The 13,291-nt window shown below is 38.2% G+C and overlaps 1 long non-coding RNA gene across 1 annotated transcript in view; it reads right to left on the reverse strand.

Annotated features, from left to right (window-relative positions):
- The window catches only part of LOC147652353 (uncharacterized), a 40,182-nt gene extending 28,880 nt beyond the window's left edge, over positions 1–11,302 (reverse strand). The window contains exon 1 of the long non-coding RNA XR_015288475.1: positions 11,203–11,302. This is a non-coding gene — a long non-coding RNA (uncharacterized LOC147652353). The remainder of the gene's footprint in view (positions 1–11,202) is intronic.
- Positions 11,303–13,291: the final 1,989 nt, after the last annotated feature.

A 13,291-nucleotide genomic window follows, 5' to 3' on the forward strand; every position in this document is an offset into this window, starting at 1 on the left:
CAAGGGCTGCCATGGCTAGTGTTGCCATGGTACCCTCTCTGACATCACTTGGACAGCTCATAAATTAAAAAGGATTGAAAGCTCTTATTTACAGTTCAGTTTTGTAAAGAGTCATCCTTTGTGCATAAGCAATGCTGTTATCCACAAAGAACCAGCAGAAAGTTTAATGAATTCAAGAATTCTGCTTTAGAATATACCTGGTCAAGAAGTATTTATTTTATAACTTTTCATCACCTGCATTTTCTAAAATATGCTTCCTTTCAATTTAAAAAGTATAATTGTATACTCATGCTAAATGAACTATTCACAGAGAATAATTTAGTTGATTCATATGAGATTATTTTTTTGCTTATGAATTAGCAAGGAAGTTATGATTAGAGACAGTTGAAAAACTTTTAACAAATCAAAAGATCATTTACTCTGATCTCTACTATTGGCAGTTGACAAGGGGAGCCAGAGTAACAATTGCAGTTTTTTCAAAAAAAACTTTTAAAAAAAGTTACAAAAACTACAATTATGCACATTCATGTAGAAATTGTAGAAATTGTATGGTTGATGCCATATCTGCTGTGTAGCTGGAAAAAATTTGTTTTTGCAACAGTTCGTTATATATTTGAAGGTTGTTATTAGGTATATTCTCAAACATGTTTTCTGTAGGCAAAACAATGATGGATCTTTCAGGTTTTCTCCACAGAATGTGGTCAAATGGTGTCCATTATTCATGCCATTATCTTTTATCCCCAAGGGATCTACCTGAAAAATATTAATAAACAACAAATGATGGACTCCAATGACAGAAAAATGAAAAGAATTTGAGGATTTGAGAATTTTCATATTGTTATGCCACGCAATAAGTATTTCCAGGGTTTTTTTGCCAAAACTTAACAAAAGTATGTCCCTTAAAACGGAATTTCCACGTGAAAGGGGAAATAAACTCTCAAGTTATACATCTGCAGCACAGCTGGGGCCACCTTCCTCAGTATGAAATCCAGCTGTACAGTGAGTAACAGGCTCTTACAGTAACAATGTAGGATTGCTGAAAATAGATTTAGAATTTTCAATGGAAATTAGAAACATGAATATATGAAAAAAATATCTGAACCAGAATGTGCTTACTTTGTGTCATCCTTCATCTCTCTCTGGCTCTCTCTTTACCATCCTTCTACTACCTGAGTGTAGTGAAACTTGTTTGCCCCCACGTTAAGATCAGCTGTGGAAGCCCCTGGGAGTGCCGTGATGGAAGGGAGGAGCTTGGCCGGTGTGGCAGCTCATGGATCTGCAGCTGCAGGGTGGGAGATGCTGCGGGAGGTTTGGAGGGAGGTTTGGGAGTATCTCTATAAACAATGCACTGAAACTGCTCTGAGAATAAACAGTGCTCCCCTGCACCACTGAGAGACAGCTGCTTCCCATGCATGGATGCAAAATGCAGCTGCCACATTATTCTCTGTTAAAGGGTGGCTAGATGGCCTAAAATATGTTCTTCACATACTGAAAGTGTGTTTTTATCTATTTCTGTTGAGCTAGTTACATACATTTTTAAAGGTGTGATAACTCTGCTCCTGGCTTTGATTTTTGTTTCTGGCTGTTGCTTGCAGCAGCAGAGTGTAAATCTGCCAGGTGCCCACCTGTTGCTTTTGTGGATGGTTTTCAACATTATCACTGGCAGGCATCAAACTGCAGAAGTGCTGCAGGTAGGAAAAGGCCATCCACCGCAAAAGAAATTTGTTTTGATTACAGCAGATGTGAAAACTGCTGGCTCCTGAAGTGTATGAGGCTGAGTTACCTCCTATTTACACAGAACAGAATAACTCCAGCCAAGCCCGTGGTGACAGCCCAGAGCCAAAGCAAGGAGAATTGTTCAGCAGGGCATTCTGCCCTTCCTCAGTCCACGGGACCATCCTGAGCAGAACCCACAGTGGGAGCAGAGCTCAGCAATATTTCAAGCAGAAAATGTACTGGCATCTGCCTGTCTTTCCATCCCAAGCTAAGATTAATTTGGCTGTCAGCTGCTTAACAAAAACTGCTCTAATTTGTGGATTCTTGCATTTGAAAACTAAGCAAAATAAATGTCCTGAGGAGCGTTTTTACTCTTCCCAAAGTGCCTCTAAGTTACTCTGTGCCTTTGATACCCTTAGGCAATATTTGTATCATTGCTTTTTTTCTGAGGCTTTAGTCTTCATTTTAAGGTGCTTTATGATTATCTCAGCAGTACAGGTGTGGATTTTTCTAAAAAAAATTAAAATAAAATGTTTCTGAGGCACAGGATGAGCTGCTTATGGTATAAAAACCCACACTGCATCAAGCTCTTAGCGGCTACTGTTTCTGTTCTCTCTATTCCTAAATCCTGTGAATTTTCCAACTCTAATTAGTGTTTACTGGAGGGATTATTTCAGTCAGATCCTTATGCATTTTTCTACCCAATGGCAAGCTTTGTGTGCCAGATGCATTGGTTTCATTCTCAACATGTTCCAAGTCTTTCTGCCTGCTTTTCAGGGTGACTTGGTAGATGAAATTTGTGTGCTTCAGTGATAATCCTGGAATTTGGTAGTGTTTTTCCTTTCTTTTCCCTTAAATTATATTTAATTATTTTGTTGGCAACTTTTTCCTTTCGCTTTTTTGAAACCTGTCTATAAACAAATTAGGGGGAACAAGTTTTGATGCAACTGGGTTAAGAACCTTGGACACAGCTTCAAGTACATCACATTTGAGCTAATAAATTAATTTTCTTATTTCCTTCCACATATTAATGAGAGCTGCACAAATAAATTAATTGTTTAAAATTTAAATTACTATTCTATTAGTTTTTCAGTTTGGATTGGGTTTTTGGGTTTTTTTTTTCATTTAAGAAAGAATTTACCTTTTTATAAAAAACCCTTTGGTTTGAGTTTTCCAAGCATGAACTAAACATGATTCAATTTCAGGTAATATAGCATATTTAGTTATGTTTTTTAGCCTTTAAGTATTGTTTTTAAAATTAATTTGTAATTAGTATAATATTTGCTAATATGCATACATACATTGTATATAATACATACATTGTATATTATACATACATTGTATATTATTGAAATATACAAATTAGAAATTTCACTTTATATAAATATTGCAACATGCATTTTATATGTGAGACATACATGGTAGAACATATAGAAAGCATGTTGAAACTGTCTGGAAAAACTGAAGCAACCCTTATTGACAGATGCACAGCTTGAACCTAAACTGCCAAATGTATCTGCAATATCTGCTCAGAATGAGCTGCTGCTGTTTTTTCTGGTGATTCAGGACATCCTTTGTAACTAATCAGAATTGGTGCAGATTTTAATTTTAAACAAGTTTCTTCTGTATCATTACATATTAATTATAAAAATATGCAGTTTCTTTTTTTTTTTAATAATAGATGTTGCTGGCTTTTGCTTTCCTTTAAAAGATAAAATATAGCATGGTTTTCTGGGGTCATATTTTGCCATTTGTTTTGAAACAGGGGAGTTTGCCTTACAAATGACATCCAAACACAGCCCATTCTCTTTTTTTTGTTGTTGTTTTGTTTTGTTGGGATTGGTTTGTTTGTTTTTGTTTCTTTCTTTATCAGCATTTTCTCTACCTCATGTTCAGCTGTTCTAGGACTGTTCCAAGTGACAGTCAATTATGAGGCTATACTGGAAAATGATTTGCTTCTTGTACAGGACTCCTGCACTTCTCTGCTCCAGGGATAAGAATCATTTGTCCATAAACACTTTGCCCTTTGACAGTGCAGTTAAGTTTCTAGAGCCCTCTGTGCTCCCTCTCATTCCAGTGAGATGCAGAACGACAGACTCTAATGTGCTGGACATCTCTAATCAGATGAGATCTCAGCTCTGAGGAGGAGGAACTCTAATTCACTTTAAAAAACCCTGGAGCAGATGGCAGAGAATGTTGCTAGGAGCGAAAATCTGGGAAATGGGGAAGGCCTGGTCTCTGTCTGCCCTTGCCTTGTAAATTTGTGTGTCAGATGAAGGGTGCATCAGTAGAGTGAGCATTTTACGTGAGTTTTGCATCCCCTGGAGAAGATTTCAAGTCAAAATTGGAGGCAATCTGAATAACTGTGAATCAGTCATGAGAAACATGAGACCAGAACCCATTTGGATGAATTCCCTTCCCAAGTGGAAGTGAGAAGCCCTTTGCAGAACACCTCTGGGGCACTTGCTGCACCCTTTGTGGCTGCTGCTGCTTGTTTCTCCACATCACAAAATCTCAGCAGAGTGGGCAATGAGAACACTGCTGGAGATCAAGCTCCAAATCAGTCTTTGCCCTGGGAACCAAATTTAGTTGTTCATGCCTCTGATATTTAATTTGTCTCACCCCAGATGAAAATTGACCCAGTGCAACAAAGGTTTATGCTTTTCCTACTGCTCTCTCACAATCTTGGAATCTGAATTGGAGCATAAATTATATTGTAAGGATTTGAGTGGCAGTCATTTTTCTAATAAAGGCATGATAATCCCTGTCTGTCTGTTAGATTTCAGTTGTTCTGCAGCTGCAGTGAACTGTGTGAGTAACAATTCTTTAACCAAATAACAGTCTGGGATTTTAAGGATTCCAGTCCTACACACTTACCTGCTCCATCCACTTCCTTTTAAACGACCCCTTTTAAAAAGTAAGGCATTTCTTTTACCCCCCAAATTCTTCCCAGGACTGGGAGAAATGTCAGTGTTGAAATAAATTTAAAAGCTGTATGTTTTGTCCATTTCTTTCTTGGATGCAGAAAACTTTAAGTTTTCTGTAGTGTGATTAGTTCCCCAAGCATAAATAACAGGACAGGTAAGCCTTGCTTGGTGTTAAGAGGTTCAGTCAGACCTTAATGGACAGCACAGTTACATCAAAATTGGCCTTTGAAGAATTATCTCACAGCTGCTAGAGAGATGGATTCAAAAATTCCAAAGTTTACTTGAAATTATTTGAATATCTCTATAGCTCATGTAAAAAAGAATCTATTAGCTTATAAAATGAGATTTTTAAAAAATTTTGAATTTAAATCAGGTTGGTTCATAGGCTGTGGCTCAGCACCTCCTACCTGATCCAATTATGAGATTAAATAGACAGAGGTAGGCTGTTTCTGCTCTGAATACACAAATGTTACTGCCATTAATGAGAACAAATCCCTGAATTGCTTTTAAGTACTCCAGAAAGCAAAAGCTACTTACTGCAGTTGAATACTTTGCACAATTAGCGAATTCTCATTCCAAGCTAATGGCACTTTACCTTTTGCCAGCACAAAAGCAATTAGCAGCTCTGAAGATATCACAAGATAGCAGCAGTTTCTGTCACCACAGGGATATTAGTACACTTCAGAACTGGAAGGGATCTGAAGGAATGTGGCTATCAGTAAATGCCTACATTTTTTTGCATTCCCAGTCAGTTTTATGTGGGTTGATGCCACTGCAGTGTTGCAGCTATACATTAATAACATTGTACATTAATAACATTATACATTAATTAATATTGTGTTCCATTTGATGATGTCAGTGCAAATCCAGGGAGATTACACTAAGGTGATGAAAGGATCCTCTGTTGACTGAAGTTTATGGGGACTTGCTTTTCAAGCATTTAAATGAAGAGGTAGTGCTAGGTTGAGAGCCTCTGGAATAAATATCTGGAATCTATTGATGTTAAGGAAGTGGGATTACCAAGGACAGCAGGCAGCAGGATAATTTCTGTGCAGGCAGCTGGAGACTGGACTCCCTCCCCACTTTTCCCAGCACAGGAAGAAACTGTAACTGGGTACAGGATGGCCAAGGGAAATTGTTTACAATAGAGAACCATGGAGGATGGTGCCAAGGTCAGCAAGGACATTGCTGACAGCAGTGATGTCCAGTTTGGGAGAGGACAGTGACCCTGCCTGAAGTAAGTGTGGAATGCACTTTAATCTGGATAAAACCTGTGCAAGTTCAAAGTGCTGTGCAGGGCTCTGCTTCCAGCTGAGCTCACCTCAGGCTGGCCCCTGTCTGCCTCTTCTGAGCCAGGAACTTGCTGGAGGCAGAAACAGCTGCTTCAAAAGAGATGTGTAGAAGTGAGGATCAAGAGAGGAATTTTCCTCAGGAACTATTGTGAGATCTTAGTTCCATGAGAAATTTTAAAATTCCATGAGAATTTTAATTCTGTCAGGAGGTAGCTGCAAGCCACAGGACACAAACCAGAAAGAGCAGTTCTGTGTCATGGGGCTCAGTAGTGAGGAACTCAGTGGCCAGGTAATTTCTTTCCTCTTTTTCCTCCGGGGTGTGAGAGGTGTCCTTCCAGGCACTGGAAAAGCAGGGCTGCATTCTCCTGTCTTCTGTGCAGACAGGCTGAATCACACCAGGGGGATTCTGATTAAGGTACAGATGGTTGTGTATGTGTCATTTGAGACTGAAACAGCAAAAATATAGAATATGTAGGATATATGACAAGTTTTTCTTTAATTGAAGGGCATGCATTTCCACATTAAGTAAAAAAACCCAACCTACACTTTCATTTTTCTCAGGTACAATCTTTGCTTTCATTTGCTAAGGACACAACAAATCAATCCTAATTATAAACCTAATTGAACGGTCCAAGGAGTATTCAATATTAAACCAAATGTTTCTAATGATGATCTGTCAGTTTTCTTTTTAGGCAGCTGCCAAAGCCATATCTTTAATTGCTTCTTTTAATCTGATTTCTTCAAAGATCTTTCAGCTGGATTTTAAATCAGCACCTTATGGAGTATCTGGGTCCATCAGAAGTCTTTTTGGTAAATTGAAACTTAAATGACTAGGGTGACATCTAGCAAATTAATGAAAACTATTAGGTGGAAAAATATTATTTAAATATTTAAAAAACCCCACCACTCTCAGCTAAACCCCAAACTCTCTCTGGGACAGCATTTTCACTGATATAGATCAGCTGATTTATGCCAGCTAAGGATCTTATGCTTACAGGAGGCAGCAAATGATGAGTTTTTCTTTTTGTTCTAAATAATTTACATTAATGTGAAGAAAAGAGAGTAGGACAAATACTGTCGTAATCAAGAATTGAAAGAATGGTGCTGGATTATCTCAACAGCAGTGGCAGCAAACAGTCAGTATAAAAACCCAGTGTATTGAAAGATGTGCATTGCCAGGAGAAATCCTTCCAGTTTGATGGAGATTAATTGGAAAATTCTGTAAAACTGGTAAATTTTCCTATGAAAATATAAATTAGTTTTTTTTTAAATGAGCATTCAACTGATTTTTTTTCTTAATTTCTTTGAAGTCAAATGTGGGGCAGATCCAGACATCTCTGTTACAGATGGAAACAACAAACCAATGCATTGTGGAGCACAGAAACAGCAACAATGCTCTCTTCCCCCTCAACCAAAAATCAAGTTCTGAACTTTGGAAATGTTCATATGTATATATCCAATAGCAGAAGTTCAATCCACACCTGCATAGTATGTTTGCTGAAAAATATTTGGTTTAAGTATTTTTAGCATTAAAAATACATCTTGAAGCCTAAACAAGAACTATTTGATTTGCAATCAAGACAATGTTTTTAAAAAATGCAATAATTTGTTATTTTCTTATGTCCAGCATTTTGAGAAGTGATGAAGTGCTCTTCCATTTGGAAGCTGCTGTTAGAGCTGTGAGCCTTGCCTTGCTGTAGCCACTCTTCAATTCACTGCTCTTGCCCAGATCTGATTTCTGTTTCTGTTTGAATCATCAGTCACTGCATTTAAAATGTTGCAGGAGAGGATTACCTCCTTACAGTGCCAAGATCTTGTTCCTGTCCTCTACTATATGAATTAAATCAAATAATCACATAAATTAACTATTTCATCAAGTAAATCAAAGTAACATTTGAAAGAACAGGTGTCATCCATAAAAAGCTACCGAAGTATTAATCTGGCTTTAAATTATGTAGGACCCTACTGTAACTGTAACTTACAGACTAAATCCTTCTGCCAATTTTAAATCTGCATTTGAAACCAGTCTCCTTCGTTCTCTAGGACTCTTGTGAGGGAAGCAAATAGCATGTTGATAACTTTTATTATTCCCAAAATGTCCTAACTCAGATCTTGAGATGATCCATAAAGTGCTGTTCCTGTCCAAAATGGGATTGAGATAACAGTGATCCTTTCTTGAGTTTGTTTTGCTACAGTGTGGAATTTTATTAATGTGATATTCCTGTTTTTCAGTTAAAACCATGGAAGAGATCTATTTCTGATTGGATTTGTTTACAGTGTGAGCTTTCATAGAGGATTGTCAGTGAAAAGCTACACAGGTAAGTTCTTTGGGACCTTAATTGATTACATCTTTAATCTTTGCAAAAATACAGTGAGTTTTATAAAACAGGTTTTTTAAAATATGAACTCTAAGAACAAAACAAAAAACAAATAGGTTTTTAAAAAATAATGTCCTTCCTCAAGGGAGAGGGAGGATGAAAGTCTGCAAAGATTTCAATATGCTTTGAGAAAATGGAAAAAAAAAATATTATTAAGTCACATATGTTGAAAGCAATGGAGATGTGCTTGTCATCTGGAAAGAAAGAGTGGCAAATGCCAAAAATTATGCTGCTGCATCAAGCAAAATGTCTGTGCAGGGAAAATAAATTGGTCTCCAAGTGAAAAATGTAATTTTGGAAAATGACTTTGCATTTGTTTAATAGCCCTGTAGCTTATGTGCACTAAAACCAAACCAAACCAAACCAAACCAAGCCAAACCAACAAAAAAACCCCCAAACCCTCAAACTAACCCGACTTTAGGCAAATTATAATATTTCACCTATTTACCTTATGTTTTGCTTGGTTTTGGTTTGTTGCTAAATACTTGTCCAGTTCCCTGGACACTCCATGGAAGTATTCTGATACAAACCTTTTTGGTGATGTGTATTATATTTATTTATATATTTATTTCATTAAGCTGAAACTTGTTATGTGCAGTATCTAATTCCTCCTTTCCATGTGAACTGGGGTGAGGCAGATGTGGCAGAGCAGACTTTGCACCTTGTCAGGATGAGAAGAGAATCCAGCAGATGTTGTGAACTTTGACTGCATGGTGGGTATTGATGACCTTGGTTGGGTGATTTTCCCAAATACAGGTCAATGCAGACAGAAGGGTTAGATTTTTGAGGAGATTTTAGGCAGATTCCTGCTACCTCACACCTCATGTCCTGCAGGTGATCTCAGAGGTCCTGAGAGTGTCTGCAATGTCTGCCCTTGCTGGGCTTGTGAATGTAACCAAACTGGGAAATTCCTGCCTTCTGAAAGATTCCTGCTCTTGGGCCTGGAATTTGAAGCCATTCTAAGTATGGGTTATGGAGAATGGAAACTTGAATGGAAGTGTAAAAATTCTGTTATAAAAAAGAGTGTAGAAAGATTTTTTTAAAGTATTGAACCTTTTGCTCAAGGTTTGAGAATTGGGGAAAGTTTATAAATAATTTGAGCATTTTAACAACCTGACAGATGTAGAAAGAATGTGTTATGAATCAGAGTTTTGGGTAGAAATACCTGTGACCTGTCAGTGTGTGACCACAAAGTATGAGCAGAAGAAGTTAGAGGTGCCAGTCCTACTCCCATCTTTCTCCCCTCTTCCCTTTTTAAGAGCATTATGTTGCACTATCAGAAACCAACCTTGTTTTCCACCTTTAAAACTTGCTGCCAGTTAGATTTTTGTTTTATCCAGCAGAGAAGGAAGCAAGACAAGGATCCAGATCTGAGAAACAGGTGATGTTTTTTCCTAGGTTTAACTCCTTTTCCCCCCCATATGCATCCCTGAATGTAAGAAAGAATTTTAAAGCCAAGAGTGCCAAGTGAGCTGCTCTGTGGCTGTAGAGAAAATGGTGGTGTCAACTGTTCCACTTCTTATCACATCACACAAAGAAATCCTTTCACTTGAGTTAACATTGTCCTGAGTGAGTGACAGGAGCAGGGGAGGGAGAGACGTGGAGCTGCATGGGGTCAGGATGTGGAATGTCTTTAGGATTCAGGGCAAGGCTGGGAGAGAGCACGGCTTCAGAAGGTTGTTCTGGGGTCAGGAACCAGTGCTGAGCTGCAGACACCTCCCTGCTGTGTTTGCATTTCCCAGCCCTTCCCTGGCTCACAGCTTCCCTCAGGAGTGACGCCTGCACTCCTCAGCATCTCCTGCCCGAGCGCTCCTGTGGAGCCTGGCACCTCTGGTGACATTAAAGGCTTTGCTCCACTTTCCTGCCTCATGCAAAGACAGGTGAGACTCACCAGAGACTGCTGGGGACAGAAACTGGGGCTGTCTCACTGTTTTACACCAAGGAGCAGAGAGGAGAATTGTTCTGGGTGTGCCCGAAGTTAGAAGGCCACGTACACTGCTGAAATCCTTACCTGCAGCAGAACTCACTGGCTGAGGCACACACTTTCAATAAAGTGAGCCTTCAGTTATGCCTTCCAGCTGGAAACATTTAAATCATTCAAAATCAGGTAACCACTCACTTTCAATCATTCTTCACACATGCCTTGTATTCCTGTGACTTGTTTATTGTTTATTCTGATGTATTACTTTGCACTGTAAATATATACATCTTGATTTGTCAAGTGTCTCGGTAGCTAATATGCTGCTATACCTGGGAGAGACATTTTCATAAACAAATATTTACAGCAAATCTTATATTCTTCTATATCGTGATATAGAAATACTTTATTTGTTTGTATTCTGCTCAGAATACATCCACTGGGACAGTGATTAAAGAAATACATCTGGGGAAATGAAGGCCTAAAACACAGGAAGCTGCAAACATAAACACCTAGTGGCTATTGCAGTCCTGATAACAGGCAGTAAAGTCACCAAGCAAGAGAAACTGGGTGGCCTTCACTGTCCATTTGTCTGCTCCTGTGTGTGCAGCTATGAAAATAAGGGTCTTTGTTTTCACTTGGACATCAAGAGCACTTCTGGCATGTGAAAGCAAGTTCTCTTGATGGTAACAGCTTTTGTTGCCTTTTATAGGCCTCAACTCTCACAAAGCAGTCTTTCTTCATGGTTTTCTTTATGAAACTGGTTGTTTTAGCATGTGTGTATTTCTCAGGTATGGAAAAAGAGAAGTAGCAAAGCAGAACCAGGTGACAGCACCAGTTTCTGTCTGATCACCTACAAAGGCCTTGCTGGGCCTTTTTTAACCATGCACACCCAAGGACCCCTGTCCACAGAGTTTCTGAACTTTTACAGACCACTCCCACCCATTGGTGCTTGTCAAGTTTCTCCTCACCTCTGCTCTGTCTTCTGAGCTTGGAGACATCCCTGAGCCTGGTGTATCTTTGAGACTGCACTCGTGCTGCCTTACAGGGGGCAAAATCCTAGGAAGGTCTTAGCAGGGTCAAAAATAAACTAAGCAGTGATTTAAAGTCATGTAAAAGCACCCCACTTATCCCTATTATTCCTTTTGCAGAGGAACTGCAGTGCTGACTTTTTTGTTCTTGTCATGAATGCTGTGGAGGTCTTTTATTTTAAGGGGTTTTTTTGTGTTTATTTCATCTCTGCATTAACAAAGTGAAGCAGATGGTTGTCTGTCATCTTCTTTTTTAATATATTTTTTACACACATCTATGCCAGCTTCAGAGAGATAATTGTGAAAAAGCTTTGTCTTACAAAGCAGGTCTTTTCATGTATAAATGGATTTTGAATATACTCGTGTGGCACAGTCACAGATGGCACTTTCTCAAAGGGATCAAGGCAGCTTTTAACCATCAGTGAGGGGAATGGAGTTTTTTAATGAATCTTGAGTAGTGAAAGCTAATGTATCTTTTGAAAACTAAGTGACTGAAATAGATTGTGCTTCTTTGAGATGATTTATGGTTTTTCAGAGCTTTTATATATATATATATATATATATATATATATATATATATAAAAACCAAATCAAAAAGCCCGAAACAACAAAAAAAACTCAAATCCCTGCAAAAAAATAACCAAGGCCCAAACTCTCTTTTCCCTAATTCTCCTTAATCACTGGTATTCCAATAAAGAAACATTGCTTGAATGAAATTTAAATAGGATCTTACCCCCAAATAAATGTATTCGATGTTAATTACTAAACTTCAGCCTCTTTAATCTCCAGTATTTTTATTTACTTCTGATGACACTGATTATTTACTTAACATGAAGGATTTGTGAGCCCAGAATCCTTTTTTCCAGATGCATTAGTTGGCTTAATTAAAGCCACTCGGTTTTTCTGCATCCATCAGTCCTCATTAAAGTTATTTGTTTAGTTCAGTTAGCTGAGAGGTGCCTAGAGAGAACAATCAGTCCTAGGCAAAGAAAAGTCTGAATCTGTGACCCTGAATTTGGGAGATAGGGATCCCCAGAAGCGTCCTGTGAGTAAAGCCTCTCCACAGAGTGGACATTTGCTAGGCAGAACAAATTTTAGGAAGTACATTTTTGAGAACTTTTTTGTTTAAGACATGACAAATTTTTCTAGTGTGTGATTGTTGATGGTAAAAAAAAAAAAAAAAAGGCAGTGATTGCTATTAGAAACCATTAAGCATCTACTTTGCTGGACTTTATTTCCTCTTGGAAGGATGGGTGAGGAGGAAATCACAGCCTCCTAAAGGTATTTCAGATGAGACATCCAAAATCATGAATTGTTGCTGAGAAGGACATGTTCTCTTACCATGTTTCATTTCAGTTCTTCAGCACTTACACATTCAATCCCAGACATCTCCAGGTACCCAGGGACTGCTCCTAGTAGTTTCTATTTCCACACAGTAGTAGAAAGAGAGGGCACAGCTTGTTTTTCAATTAGGAATGTCCTAAAGTAATATAAATAAAGATAACATTGAGAACACTAGATTGGGGTATTTAATGAACTCCAGATTTTCAGAGCAGGCATTCAGTTACTTGCCACATAGTTCTAAGAGCTTCTGAGTTATCAGCAATTTAAATTTTGGCACACTTCTTTGGGTATCATATCTCTGTCTTCACATGCTAAAAGTCACATTTCAGACTCTGGCTCAGTGTTCCCAAGTGCAGAATTGTATTAAACTGCAGTGTTTGAAGTACAGTGGACATCAAATTCATCAAGAGTTCTCTCTCCCACTTGTTCTCAAATTTCACTGATCACATTTAAGTATTTAAATAGGTTAAATGATACAAGGCCTGAACAAAATTAGAATATTGATTAATACTTAATATTTTCTGATCTCTGGGCTTTCTGTAAATCAGTATGACTCTTGAAGGAACCATATTTAATATCTGAGAAGTACCTTTGCTTGTAGGGGTATATCTCTACAGAGACAGGCTTACTTTTCATAATTCAGAGTAACCTCGGTGGAATATGATGTCAAATAGAATCTCATTCC

The sequence above is a fragment of the Cyanistes caeruleus genome, chromosome 6 (genome assembly GCF_971803275.1).
Source record: "Cyanistes caeruleus chromosome 6, bCyaCae1.hap1.1, whole genome shotgun sequence".
Classification (NCBI taxonomy): domain Eukaryota; kingdom Metazoa; phylum Chordata; class Aves; order Passeriformes; family Paridae; genus Cyanistes; species Cyanistes caeruleus.